Source organism: Nerophis ophidion, linkage group LG14 (genome assembly GCF_033978795.1).
Source record: "Nerophis ophidion isolate RoL-2023_Sa linkage group LG14, RoL_Noph_v1.0, whole genome shotgun sequence".
NCBI classification, from domain to species: domain Eukaryota; kingdom Metazoa; phylum Chordata; class Actinopteri; order Syngnathiformes; family Syngnathidae; genus Nerophis; species Nerophis ophidion.
In genome coordinates, this window is record NC_084624.1 from 2,568,719 (window position 1) to 2,583,344 (window position 14,626).

The 14,626-nt window shown below is 39.0% G+C and overlaps 1 protein-coding gene across 1 annotated transcript in view; it reads left to right on the forward strand.

The window, feature by feature from the left end:
* Window positions 1-5,411: 5,411 nt before the first annotated feature.
* The window catches only part of LOC133568897 (uncharacterized), a 51,859-nt gene continuing 42,644 nt past the window's right edge, over window positions 5,412-14,626 (forward strand). Inside the window, exon 1 of the mRNA XM_061921091.1 lies at window positions 5,412-5,808. The gene's annotated coding sequence lies outside the window, so the exon portion shown is untranslated. The remainder of the gene's footprint in view (window positions 5,809-14,626) is intronic.

Consider the following 14,626-nt stretch of genomic DNA (forward strand, 5'->3'; position numbering starts at 1 on the left):
TTCAAAGGCATCGTAATGTACGATAATTGTTTTCTTTACTTCCTTCTTTCTTACTTCTTCAAAGGCATCGTAATGTACAATAATTATGTTTTCTTTACTTCTTTCTTTCTTTCTTACTTCTTCAAATGCATCGTAATGTACAATAATTATGTTTTCTTTACTTCCTTCTTTCTTACTTCTTCAAAGGCATCATAATGTACGATAATTATGTTTTCTTTACTTCCTTCTTTCTTTCTTTCTTACTTCTTCAAATGCATCGTAATGTACAATAATTATGTTTTCTTTCCTTCTTTGATTCTTTCTTTTTTCTTTCTTCTTCAAAGGCATCGTAATGTACGATAATTGTTTTCTTTCTTTTCTTCTTTCCTTCCTTCCTTCCTTTCTTTCTTTTCTTCTTCAAAGGCATTGTAATGTACAATAATTATTATGTCTTCTTTCTTTCCTTCTTTCTTTCTTTTTTTCTTCTTCAAAGGCATCGTAATGTATGATAATTGTTTTCTTTCTTTCCTTTCTTTCTTCTTTCCTTTCTTTCTTTCTTTACTTCTTCAAAGGCATCGTAATGTACGATAATTGTTTTCTTTCTTTCCTTTCTTTCTTCTTTCCTTTCTTTCTTTCTTTACTTCTTCAAAGGCATCGTAATGTACGATAATTGTTTTCTTTCTTTCCTTTCTTTTCATCCTTCCTTCCTTTCTTTCTTTCCTTTTTCAAAGGCATCATAATGCACGATAATTTTCTTTTTCTTTCCTTTCTTTCTTCTTCAAAGGCATCGTAATGTACGATAATTATGTTTTCTTTCCTTCTTCCTTTCTTTCTTCAAAGGCATCGTAATGTACGATAATTATGTTTTCTTTCTTTCTTTCTTTCTTTCTTCCTATCTTCCTTTCTTTCTTCAAAGGCATCATAATGTACGATAATTATGTTTTCTTTCTTTCTTTCTTCCTATCTTTCTTTCTTTCTTCAAAGGCATCATAATGTACGATAATTATGTTTTCTTTCCTTCCTTCTTTCTTACTTCTTCAAAGGCATCGTAATGTACAATAATTATGTTTTCTTTCCTTCCTTCTTTCTTACTTCTTCAAAGGCATCGTAATGTACAATAATTATGTTTTCTTTACTTCCTTCTTTCTTACTTCTTCAAAGGCATCGTAATGTACAATAATTATGTTTTCTTTACTTCCTTCTTTCTTACTTCTTCAAAGGCATCGTAATGTACAATAATTATGTTTTTTTACTTCCTTCTTTCTTTCTTTCTTCTTCAAATGCATCGTAATGTACAATAATTATGTTTTCTTTCCTTCCTTCTTTGATTCTTTCTTTTTTTCTTTCTTCTTCAAAGGCATCATAATGTACGATAGTTTTCTTTCTTTTCTTCTTTCTTTCCTTCCTTCCTTCCTTTCTTTCTTTTCTTCTTCAAAGGCATCATAATGTAAGATAATTGTTTTCCTTCTTTCCTTCCTTAATTCTTTCTTTCTTTCTTCTTCAAAGGCATCGTAATGTACAATAATTATTATGTCTTCTTTCTTTCCTTCTTTCTTTCTTTTTTTCTTCTTCAAAGGCATCGTAATGTATGATAATTGTTTTCTTTCTTTCCTTTCTTCTTTCCTTTCTTTCTTTCTTTACTTCTTCAAAGGCATCGTAGTGTACGATAATTGTTTTCTTTCTTTCCTTTCTTTTCATCCTTCCTTCCTTTCTTTCTTTCCTTTTTCAAAGGCATCATAATGCACGATAATTTTCTTTCTTTCTTTCCTTTCTTTCTTTCTTCTTCAAAGGCATCGTAACGTACGATAATTATGTTTTCTTTACTTCTTCCTTTCTTTCTTTCTTCAAAGGCATCGTAATGTACGATAATTATGTTTTCTTTCTTTCTTTCTTTCTTTCTTCAAAGGCATCATAATGTACGATAATTATGTTTTCTTTCTTTCTTTCTTTCTTCCTATCTTTCTTTCTTTCTTCAAAGGCATCATAATGTACGATAATTATGTTTTCTTTCTTTCTTCCTATCTTTCTGTCTTTCTTCAAAGGCATCATAATGTACGATAATTATGTTTTCTTTCCTTCTTTCTTTCTTTCTTCAAAGGCATCATAATGTACAATAATTATGTTTTCTTTCCTTCTTTCTTTCTTTCTTTCTTCTTCAAAGGCATCGTAATGTACGATAATTGTTTTCTTTCTTTCTTTCTTCTTAAGTTTATTTCGAACATGAACACACTTACAGCATAATACATCACGCAATTCAATATTTGCATGTTACATATTTGAAAAGGAGTAGGAAGAAGCAGAGCTTGTATTTAATGCTACTCTCAGGTGCTACAATGGCGGTAGTTGGTGAGACCCCAGAATGCAGAGACCGGAAGTCGCCTGCAGGTAATAAGCAGGTTATTGGACAAAAAGAAACAAAAGGCACACCATGAACCTGTGTCACAATAGACCAGGGGTCACCAACCTTTTTGAAAGCAAGAGCTACTTCTTGGGTACTGATTCATGCCAAGGGCTACCAGATTGATACACACTTCAATAAATTGCCAGAAATAGCCAATCTGCTCAATTTACCTTTAAAATATATATATATATATATATATGTGTGTGTGTGTGTGTGTATATAAAATGGGTATTTCTGTCTGTCATTCCATCGTACATTTTTTTTCCTTTTACGGGAGGTTTTTTCCAGAGCATAAATGATGAAAAAAAAACAAACTCTTAATTGAACGGTTTAAAAGAGGAGAAAACAGGAAAAAAAATCAAATTAAATTTTGAAACAGTTTATCTTCAATTTCGACTCTTTAAAATTCATCAAGATCATTATTTCTTCTAGATTTTCCAGATGAAAAATTTGAAAAGAAATTCAAAAGACTCTGAAATTAGATTTAAATTTGATTCTAAAGATTTTCTAGATTTGCCAGAATATTTTTTATTTTATTTTAATCATAAGTTTGAAGAAATATTTCACAAATACTCTTCGTCGAAAAAACAGAAGCTAAAATGAAGAATTAAATTAAAATGTATTTATTATTGTTTACAATAAAAACATGCATTTACTTGAACATTGATTTAAATTGTCAGGAAAGAAGAGGAAGGAATTTAAAAGGTAAAAAGGTAAATGTATTTTAAAAATCCTAAAATCATTTTTAAGGCTGTATTTTTTCTTTAAAATTGTCTTTCTGAAAGTTATAAGAAGCCAGGTAAAAACAATAAATGAATTTATTTAAACAAGTGAAGACCAAGTCTTTAAAATATTTTCTTGGATTTTGAGTTTTGTCTCTCTTAGAATTAAAAATGTCGAGCAAAGCAAGACCAGCTTGCTAGTAAATAAATACAATTTAAAAAAATAGAGGCAGCTCACTGGTAAGTGCTGCTATTTGAGCTATTTTTAGAACAGGCCAGCGGGCGACTCATCTGGTCCTTAAGGGCGACCTGGTGCCCGCGGGCCCCGGGTTGGTGACCCCTGCTTTAGACATTGATGTTGGTTTTTGATACAGTGCCGTCTGAGGGATGGAAGGTCACGGTCATTCAATGTTGGTTTCCGGCCATGCCGCTTACGTGGAGTGATTTCTCCAGATTCTCTGAACCTTTTGATGATATTATGGAGCGTAGATGTTGAAATCCCTAAATTTCTTGCAATTGCACTTTGAGAAAGGTTGTTCTTAAACTGTTTGACTATTTGCTCACGCAGTTGTGGACAAAGGGGTGTACCTCGCCCCATCCTTTCTTGTGAAAGACTGAGCATTTTTTGGGAAGCTGTTTTTATAGCCAATCATGGCACCCACCTGTTCCCAATTAGCCTGCACACCTGTGGGATGTTCCAAATAAGTGTTTGATGAGCATTCCTCAACTTTATCAGTATTTATTGCCACCTTTCCCAACTTCTTTGTCACGTGTTGCTGGCATCAAATTCTAAAGTTATGATTATTTGCACGAAAAAAATAAAGTTTATGAGTTTGAACATCAAATATGTTGTCTTTGTAGCATATTCAACTGAATATGGCTTGAAAAGGATTTGCAAATCATTGTATTCTGTTTATATTCACATCTAACACAATTTCCCAACTATTGTGGAAACTGTGTTTGTATTTAGCCGACGCGCGGTGAATGATGTTATTTCCGCAATGTGAGTCGTTCCGCTTTTCCTCCCTACAGCAACATGGCGGTCGGCGGATAGCGAGCGCAAAAAAGTGAGGGCTCCCGGAGTGTTGTGGGTAGTGTTCGTGTGAGGCAATGCAAATTCAACAATAGAAAGAAAAACTAATAATGGTTTGAATTGGTCCAGGTTATCGGGGACCGTTATTACTGACAGTGGCCTGCTCAGTGGTCTAGTGGTTAGAGTGTCCGCCCTTAGATGGGTAGGTTGTGAGTTCAAACCCTGGCCGAGTCATACCAAAGACTATAAAAATGGGAGCCATTACTTCCCTGCTAGGCACTCAGCATCATGGGTTGGACTTGGGGATTAAATCACCAAAAATGATAACTGGGCGGGGCCACCGCTGCTGCCTACTGCTCCCCTCACCTCCCAGGGGTTGATCAAGGGTAATGGGTCAAATGGAAAGAATATTTTTTCCACACCTAGTGTGTGTGTAACAATGATGGGTACTTCAACTTTACTGAGGGACAGGTGTCGCGGTGTGACTGCAGCCAGGCACGTAAGAAAACCCTCAAGGGTTTGCAAGGGACCTTCTTCAAAACACGATCTTTCGAAATGATCGCTGCATAATACACTGTACTTTGTGTGTGTGTGGTCCAATCCAACCGTGTTCACTTGACATCTCTGTTCCATAGTAAAGCTTGACCGTCATCTTTCGGGAATGTAACAATGAAACACCGGCTGTATTTATGTTGTTAAAGGTGGCTGCAATACACCGCTTCCCACCTACAGCTTTCTTCTTTGACGTCTCCATTATTCATTGAACAAATTGAAAATGATTCAGCAACACAGAGGTCCAGAATACTGTGGAATTTTGCAATGAAAGGAGACGACTTATAGCTGGGAATGGTGCTGGAATAACATGTCCTCTACAATGTGTGACGTCACGCGCATGCGTTGACATAGCATGATACTTTCGCGCGAAATTTAAAATTGCAATTTAGTAAACTAAAGCGGCCGTATTGGCATGTGTTGCAATGTTAAGAGTTCATCATTGAAATATAAACTATTAGATTGCGTGGTCGCTAGTAGTGGCTTTCAGTGGTCATTTAAAGGTAAATTGAGCAAATTGGCTATTTCTGGCAATTTATTGAAGTGTGTATCAAAGTGGTAGCCCTTAGCATTAATCAGTACCCAAGAAGTAGCTCTTGGTTTTAAAAAGGTTTTTGACCCCTGGTTTACAGTTTGATTTTCCATCCATCCATCCATGCAGATAGGCACCAGCGCCCCCCGCAGGTGGATTTTCTTACTTGCAAAAGGCAGAGGAAGGCTTGGCCTCTGATTGGCCACGCTGTCTGCCAATCAAGGGTGGGCGGGGCCTGTGGAAGTGAAGACGACCGAGCTGTCAAAACGCAACAATCGCCTCTGAATTATCGCCGCGGGGGGAGAGAAACACCCAGCCAGCCTCGACGGGAGTCAAGGGGGAATAACAGCGACGGGTTTTGAACGCCGCTTTTCCGCGGAATTACGGACAAAAGTCCGCGGCGTCCTGCTTTATTTTGGGCTAACGTCTGCTAGCTTGAGGTTGTTTTTGATAAACCGAGCTAGCTAGCTAACTGAAGCCAGTTAGCGTTTTAGCACACACGCCTCTCATTTTGTTTAAAGTCATTGTTTTCAATTTTCTGAAGGTGTAACACCGAATATTCAACATGAATGTGGCCAAGCCCTAACAGGTATGTGCACTGTGTGTGTGTGTGTGTGTGTGTGTGTGTGTGTGTGTGTTGTGAAAGCGAACTTACTTTCCTGTCTGGCCTCAACCTACAAATGAAACTTTTCATTGGCGGCCACAGACTATCTGAAGGCTTCTACTTGATGAGATTTTCTGGAAAGCCTCTTTGGCGGCATTAGCTGTCTGAGGCATCTAGAGCACTGCTTCTCAACCACTGTGCTGCGGCACACCAGTGTGCCGTTAGATATCGTCTGGTGTGCCGTGGGAAATGATGCAACTGCACCTAATTGGTCCCAAAAAATATTTGTTTTGCAAATGAGTAATTATAATCTGCAAATACCAGAGGTGGGTAGAGTAGCCAGAAATTGTACTCAAGTAAGAGCACTGTTACTTTAGAGATGTATTACTCAAGTAAAAGTAAGGAGTAGTCACTCAAATATTTACTTGAGTAAAAGTAAAAAGTATGTTGTGAAAAAACTACTCAAGTACTGAGTAACTGATGAGTAACCTGTTCGTTTAATGATGACCCCAACAAATAATGCATAAAAACATAAAAATAGCAATGAGCAAATTCACAGCCAGGAATATCTCTTAAGCAACTAAAACAATAATATATATTAAATAATAATACATTAAAATAAAAACATTAAGGCACATTGAGCCACAATAACTTAACAGCACCATAGGCTCAGTAGGCATTGATTGATTGATTGATTGATTGAAACTTGTATTAGTAGATTGCACAGTACAGTACATATTCTGTACAATTGACCACTAAATGGTAACACCCCAATAAGTTTTTCAACGTTTATCAATTACTTAATAAATGACCAAGTCGAGGTGATCTACCTCATATATACATATACATACACACACATATCATATATACACACACACATATCATATATATATATATATATATATATATACACACATTTATATATACAGTATATCATTTATATTTATTTTGCCATTTTTGTTGACATGTTAAAGGTGTTTTAATGAATATACATGCATGTTTAACATATAGATTCCTATCTTTCATGAAGATGACTTTCATTGATTGGAATCAGACATCCACGTTTTCAAATGGAGGAGAAAAAAAGTTCCTCTTTTCTGACCAATACCACATGAAAGTCGTTGGTTTTTCGCATCTTATTTGTCCAGCTTCCATATTCGTTTTTATACACTTTACAAGAAATACATTGGCGGCCAACTCCGTAGCTTGCTAGCTTGTTTGCGCTGGCTTTCGAAGACTCTTATTTTGTTAGCGCAGGCGCGATGGAGCAGCACTTTTATTGTGAAGACAGGAACTGTGCGATCAGTCTTTAGGCTTTTGACGGGAAGTACGGTTGAAATAAAAAGTGTCTTTTTTCCTTTACACTTTTGATTGATTTATTGAAACTTTTATTAGTAGATTGCACAGTACAGTACATATTCCGTACAATTGAACACTAAATGGTAACACCCGAATAAGTTTTTCAACTTGTTTAAGTCGGGTCATGTGACCGCCTGGCTCTGTTTGATTGGTCCAACGTCACCAGGGACTGCATGTGATTGGTGAAACGCAGGCATGCGTAGATTCTATGTTGAAGCTCTGTCATTAACCAAAACAAACATTAACAGATCGATAAACAAAAGTAGCGAGTGGTGAACCGAGTGTAGATAAATGGAGCGGAGTAAAAGTAGCGTTTCTTCTCTATAAATATACTCAAGTAAAAGTATGTTGCATAAAAACTACTCAAAGTACAATTTATCCCAAAAGTTACTCAACTAAATGTAACGGAGTAAATGTAGCGCGTTACTACCAACCTCTGGCAAATACTGTTCAGTTGTACCGGAATCTGTTACCCATCGGAATTTGTAACTCCAGGGGGCGATGTTCCCATGGCGTTTGTTTGATGGTTAAACGGCAAGGCCAAAGGGGAGGAGAAGAAGAACACTTGCGTAAATGGTGTAAACCATCCTGAAATTCTGACAACTGACGTTTCATTCCATGATAGCTTTTAATCCGGAACATGTATGTGTGAGAGAGAATCAACAGCTGATACAATGGAATCATACTATAATGAAAGTAAGTCATTGATTTCAAGAATGTGTAATTTGTTAATGCTGAAATTCTGACAAGTGACGTTTCAGCATTAAGGATAGTTTACGCCATTTACGCAAGCGTTCTTCTTCTTCTCCTCCTCTTTGGCCTTGCCGTTTAACCATCAAACAAAGGCCATGGGAACATCGCCCTCTGGAGTTACAAATTCCGTATGTAACAGATTTCGGTACAGCACCGTTCCTTAGTGTCCGTGCTGTGTAGAACTTGGCTGTAGAATTGTGATCCCAATATGCAGACCACAGCGTGCAGGTAAAAAAAAGGTATGCAACGCTTAGGCCAAAAATTAACAAAAGGAAAAGGCAATAAAGCATAGGGATGGCTATGTAAAATGACAGTAAAACCAAACTGGTTACAAAGTGAACAGAAGCAGAATGCTGGACGACAGCAAAAACTTGCAGCATGTGGAGCAGAGACGGACGGCGTCCACAAAGTACATCCGTGCATGACATGGCAATCAACAATGTCCCCACAAAGAATAATAGCAACAACTTCAATAGCCTTGCATGCTAACGCAAAGCAGGTGCGGGTAATAGCGCTCAAAGGAAGACATAAAACTGCTACAGGAAAACACCAAAACAACAGCACAAGACAAGAACTAAAGCACTACACACAGGAAAACACTAACATACTCAAAATAAGGCACGAGGAGGACCTGGTGGAGTTTAATTTTTTTAACGTTTTCTGCTGGTGGTGTGCCTCCGGATTTTGAAATGGACAAAAATAAGCCTTGTCTCAAAAAAAGTTGAAAAACACTGGTCTAATTTCACCTTTTTGGGTTAAAAATATGTTTTGCAAACCAGTAATTAAAGTCTGCAAATGATGTGTTGTTGTTGAGTGTCGGTGCTGTCTAGAGCTCTTCCATATCAGTAGGTGGCACCCGGTAGCTAATTGCTTTGTAGATGTCGGAAACAGCAGGAGGCAGTGTACAGGTAAAAAGGTGTCTAATGCTTAAACCAAAAATAAACAAAAGGTGGGTGCCCCTAAGAAAAGCCATTTAAGCTTAGGGAAGGCTATGCAGAACCAAACTGAAACTGAACGGGCTAAAAGAGTAAACAAAAACAGAATGCTGGACGACAGCAAAGACTTACTGTGGAGCAAAGACGGCGTCCACAATGTACAACCAAACATGACATGACAGTCAACAATGTCCCCACAAAGAAAGATGAAAACAACTGAAATATTCTTGATTGCTAAAACCTAGTAGATGCGGGAAATATCGCTTAAAGGAAGACATGAAACTGCTACAGTGAAATACCAACAAAAAAGAGAAAAAGCCACCAAAATAAGAGTGCAAGACAAGAAGTAAAACACTACACACGGGAAAACAGCAAAAAAGTGAAAATAAGTCATGATGTGATGTGACAGAACACCTACTTTGAGACAAGAGCTATAGTGATGCATGCTTGCCTATGCTTTAAGGCAGGGGTCGGGAACCTTTCGGGGTGAGAGAGCCATGAAAGCCAAATGTTTAAGATGTATTTCCGTGAGAGCCGTATAATCTTTTTAACACTGAATACAAGGTTGAAACACAGATGACATCTATTAAACAGACATGCAGCAAGGAATTAAACAGAGACAGGATTTAATTTAGCTCAATGAGGAGAAAGGCATAGACATGTACACTTGCACAGTGATGTCCACGCCACCTCTTTGTTTGGACTTTCCCTGATTAGAACAACAAAATGCTTGCATCGCTTATTCTTTTTAATAACATTGTTATTCTGAAGGTAACCAATAAATAAAATACTTTTGACCATTAATGTGACTTCTTGAACAGGTGCGGTAGAAACGGATGGATGGATTCAAATGCATGAGAATGTTTTATATTTTGAACATTAGTTTTAACACTGATTACCAGCGGAATTATTAATTACTTATCGTGTTAAGCAACGTCGGCTAAGATTGATCTGAGAGCCAGATGCGGTCTTCAAAAGAGCCACATCTGGCTCTAGAGCCATAGGTTCCCTACCCCTGCTTTAAGGTCATATCCAACAATTGCGACAACCACATTTTACTGTTAAGTGAGTTTCAATTTTAAATAATTTCTGCGGGTGGTGTGCCTCTGCATTTTTTCAACGCAAAAAATGTGCCTCGGCTCAAAAAAGGTTGAAAAACACTGGTAGGGTTTGAATTCATATCCAACAATTGTGAGAACGACTTTTTTATCGTCAATATCCGCTGCTGAGTTAAATAATTTTTAATGTGTTCTGCTGGTGGTGTGCCTCGTGATTTTTTCAATGAAAAAAAATGTGCCTTGGCTCAAAAAAGGTTGAAAAACACTGATGTAGATAACGAGCAAGGGCTCCTCTCTGCGTACGCTGCAGCTCAGGCGCCCGTGGAATGGCAGGCACGCGGGCGGCATATCACACTCCCTTGTTTTGGAGACTCATTGGCTGCAGATAAGCCAGGAGTTCACTTGTTGTTGTGGCCATGGGTTTGTGTCCTGTTCGGTTAAAACCGACTCTGGGTCCATTTTGCTCTGATGGTACGGTTCGTTTTGGTCGAGCTCAAACGCAGTCCAGGGCCTAACAGACTGAAAGATCTCGTTTTGAGTCAGTGAGGCCAGTCGTGTGAACGCGACCGCACCAGCAGATCAAAGCCGAGATATGATGCATCACAAAAACAAAAAAAACAGCCTTGAAGCGTGAATACAATAGTTCTAAACATTTTAGTCTTGGTCGTTACATCAAAGTGCTGTCTTTGTTACAGTTCAGTTAAAAAAATTCCACTTTAGAAAGTACGGGTGTGGGGGAAAAATCGATTCGAATACGAATTGCGATTCTCACGTTGTGCGATTCAGAATCAATTCTCATTTTTTTTAAATAGATTTTTATTTTATTTTATTTTTTTAATCAATGCAACAAACCAGGACACAGCAATACAATAACAATGCAATCCAATTCCAAAACCAAACCTGACCCAGCAACTAGGGCTGGGCGATATTGCCTTTTTTAATAACGCAATATTTTTAGGCCATATCGCGATATACAATATATATTACGATATTTTGCCTTGGCCTTGAATGAACACTTGATGCAGATAATCACAACAGTATGATGATTCTAAAACATTCTTCTTCATACTGCATTCATATATGCCACTTCTAAACTTTCATGCAGAGAGGGAAATCACAACTAAGTCAATTGACCAAAAGTGTATTTATTAAAGTTTAATAACTTTAATAAATAAATACACAAATAAATGACACAAACAATTAAGTCATTTCCAAAACATAAAGTGCAAGATTGTCAGAGACATTTTAAGTGTCAAATAAAAATGAGCTGCATAATAGGAAATCAAATAGTATTCATCCTTCACTATGTGGTATGTTACTACGGTTATGAAGTTCTCTTCATTCTCTAGCGAGTGACTTTTCAAATGATGCTACATATTAGCAGTAATGCTACTTTTTATAGCAACGCTTTTTCCCCACACTTGACAAATTACAGTTGTCTGTTCGACATATTCCCACTTGAAGCCCAACCACCGCCAGACGATGGAAACCCTGCTGTTTTTATTGGGAATTAAGTCTTCCTTCATTCGTTACCAGAGCCGCACCTTCTTTCTCTCGTACGGCTACGTTAGCAGCTAACGTAGCCCAGTCTGCTACCTCTCTGCTCTGCGAGGGCGGACACGCATGTGGCGTATGACGTCACTCGCCATATGTTGTATGGCGAGTGATTTAAAAAACTGGATGGAGTGCGGAATGAAGGAGTTCTTGACTCGAACACAGTGGGAACGAAGCTGAAGGAGCCTGTTGGAGTGGGTGAGCGGGCAGGATTGTCCATGATGGCGAGCAGTTTGTCCAGTGTCTTCCTGTCCGTCACTGACATCAAAGCCTCCAACTGCGTGCCAATAGTTTGGCCGGCTTTCCGGATCAGTTTGTCAATCCAGTTTAAGTACCTTTTGCTGGTGCTGCTCCCCCAACAAACCACTGTAAAGTACAGGGCACTGGCCACAACAGACTGAAAAAAGATATCCAACTAGCTTCCTCAGGAAAAAGAGTCTGCTCATGCCCTTCTTGTACACAGCTTTTGACACAGTTTGGGTCTGTAAGTGAATGTAAGCCCATAGCATCACTGCTTTCGATACCGTCGATCATAATATTTTATTAGAGCGTATCAAAATACGAATTGGTATTTCAGACTCAGCCCTGTCATGGTTTAACTCTTATCTTACTGATAGGATGCAGTGCGTCTCCTATAACAGTGTGACCTCGGACTATGTTAAGGTAACATGTGGAGTTCCCCAGGGTTCGGTCCTTGGCCCTGTACTCTTCAGCATCTACATGCTGCCGCTAGGTGACGTCATACGCAAATACGGTATTAGCTTTCACTGTTATGCTGATGACACCCAACTTTACATGCCCCTAAAGCTGACCAACACGCCGGACTGTAGTCAGTTGGAAGCGTGTCTTAATGAAATTAAACAATGGATGTCCGCTAACTTTTTGCAACTTAATGCCAAAAAAACGGAAATGCTGATTATCGGTCCTGCTAGACACCGACCTCTATTTAATAATACAACTTTAACATTTGACAACCAAATAATAAAACAAGGTGACTCTGTAAAAAATCTGGGTATTATCTTCGACCCAACTCTCTCCTTTGAGGCACACATTAAAAGCGTTACTAAAACGGCCTTCTTTCATCTCCGTAATATCGCTAAAATTCGCTCCATTTTGTCCACTAAAGACGCCGAGATCATTATCCATGCGTTTGTTACGTCTCGTCTCGATTACTGTAACGTATTATTTTCGGGTCTCCCAATGTCTAGCATTAAAAGATTACAGTTGGTACAAAATGCGGCTGCTAGACTTTTGACAAGAACAAGAAAGTTTGATCATATTACGCCTGTACTGGCTCACCTGCACTGGCTTCCTGTGCACTTAAGATGTGACTTTAAGGTTTTACTACTTACGTATAAAATACTACACGGTCTAGCTCCAGCCTATCTTGCCGATTGTATTGTACCGTATGTCCCGGCAAGAAATCTGCGTTCAAAAGACTCCGGCTTATTAGTGATTCCTAGAGCTCAAAAAAAGTCTGCGGGCTATAGAGCGTTTTCCGTTCGGGCTCCAGTACTCTGGAATGCCCTCCCGGTAACAGTTCGAGATGCTACCTCAGTAGAAGCATTTAAGTCTCATCTTAAAACTCATCTGTATACTCTAGCCTTTAAATAGACCTCCTTTTTAGACCAGTTGATCTGCCGCTTCTTTTCTTTCTCCTATGTCCCCCCCTCCCTTGTGGAGGGGGTCCGGTCCGATGACCATGGATGAAGTACTGGCTGTCCAGAGTCGAGACCCAGGATGGACCGCTCGTCGGGACCCAGGATGGACCGCTCGCCTGTATCGGTTGGGGACATCTCTACGCTGCTGATTCCGCTCGAGATGGTTTCCTGTGGACGGGACTCTCGCTGCTGTCTTGGAGCCACTGTGGATTGAACTTTCGCAGTATCATGTTGGACCCGCTCGACATCCATTGCTTTCGGTCCCCTAGAGGGGGGGGGTTGCCCACATCTGAGGTCCTCTCCAAGGTTTCTCATAGTCAGCATTGTCGCTGGCGTCCCACTGAATGTGAATTCTCCCTGCCCACTGGGTGTGAGTTTTCCTTGCCCTTTTGTGGGTTCTTCCGAGGATGTTGTAGTCGTAATGATTTGTGCAGTCCTTTGAGACATTTGTGATTTGGGGCTATATAAATAAACATTGATTGATTGATTGATATCAGTATCACATCTCGAAAAAATAAAATGGAAAGATAATTCCAAATCTTTCTGTGGCAGTCCCGATTAATCTGTTGCGGTCCACCACAAATAAATAAACGTATGGGAATCACTGAATTCATATTGAAGTGTAAACAAAGAACAGCACACGTTGAAACACCGCCTCCTCCTTGCTGTGAGTCGCTCTGGGGGTGTCCATCTGGATTGAAATAACAACCCACCACATTTGACGGAGTTAAAAAAAGGAGCAAATCCCACTCCTTCCTGTGGCGTTTCAATGAATGATCTGCAGATATGTACAAAGGGTGTAGTTAGGCAGCAAATATAGCAGGCTGGCCTCTTGGCAAATGAATTCTGCTGCAGTAAATGCATGCGTGCACACAACTGATAAAGCAACAATTTAACATTCTTAGGTGATTTTTTTTTTTTTGCTGATCTGGGTTATTAGTTTTGATTATAGCGAGGAAGAAAGTAAGCAAAATGTCTGGTGAACATAGAACCTTCAAAAAAAATTGAAAATAATGGAAATTGAATACCATTCATTCCAGGGTTAAGATGCTAAGTAACCTTTTAATTTTATTAACCATTATACAAGTGTAAAAAGAAGTTTACCACCTCAATAGTAACGTGTTAAAACAACAGTAAGCTTAATAGGATGCTGAAGGTTGACTTTATTGACCGTCTGAATGTCATGACAGTAAGTGCCATATTTGTGTGGAGAAAGACGCTCCCGTGTCCGCCAGCTGTTTCCATTCAAACTTAGATTGAGATTGTAATTGCAACCTGTTCTCAGCAGCAGCCATCCAATACAAGCGCGCTTCCCGTCTATTCCTGCTCGCAGCTCCTGAAATTAGAGAGCATGGCTGAGGCCTGGCACGGATGGGTTTGTTTCTGAAAATGAGGTGCCACCATAGTTAAAAATGAAAGAGAAGGGAGTACAGGAGATGCCTTTTAAGGATGTGGCCGCAAGGCACGGAATGATCGAACAAGT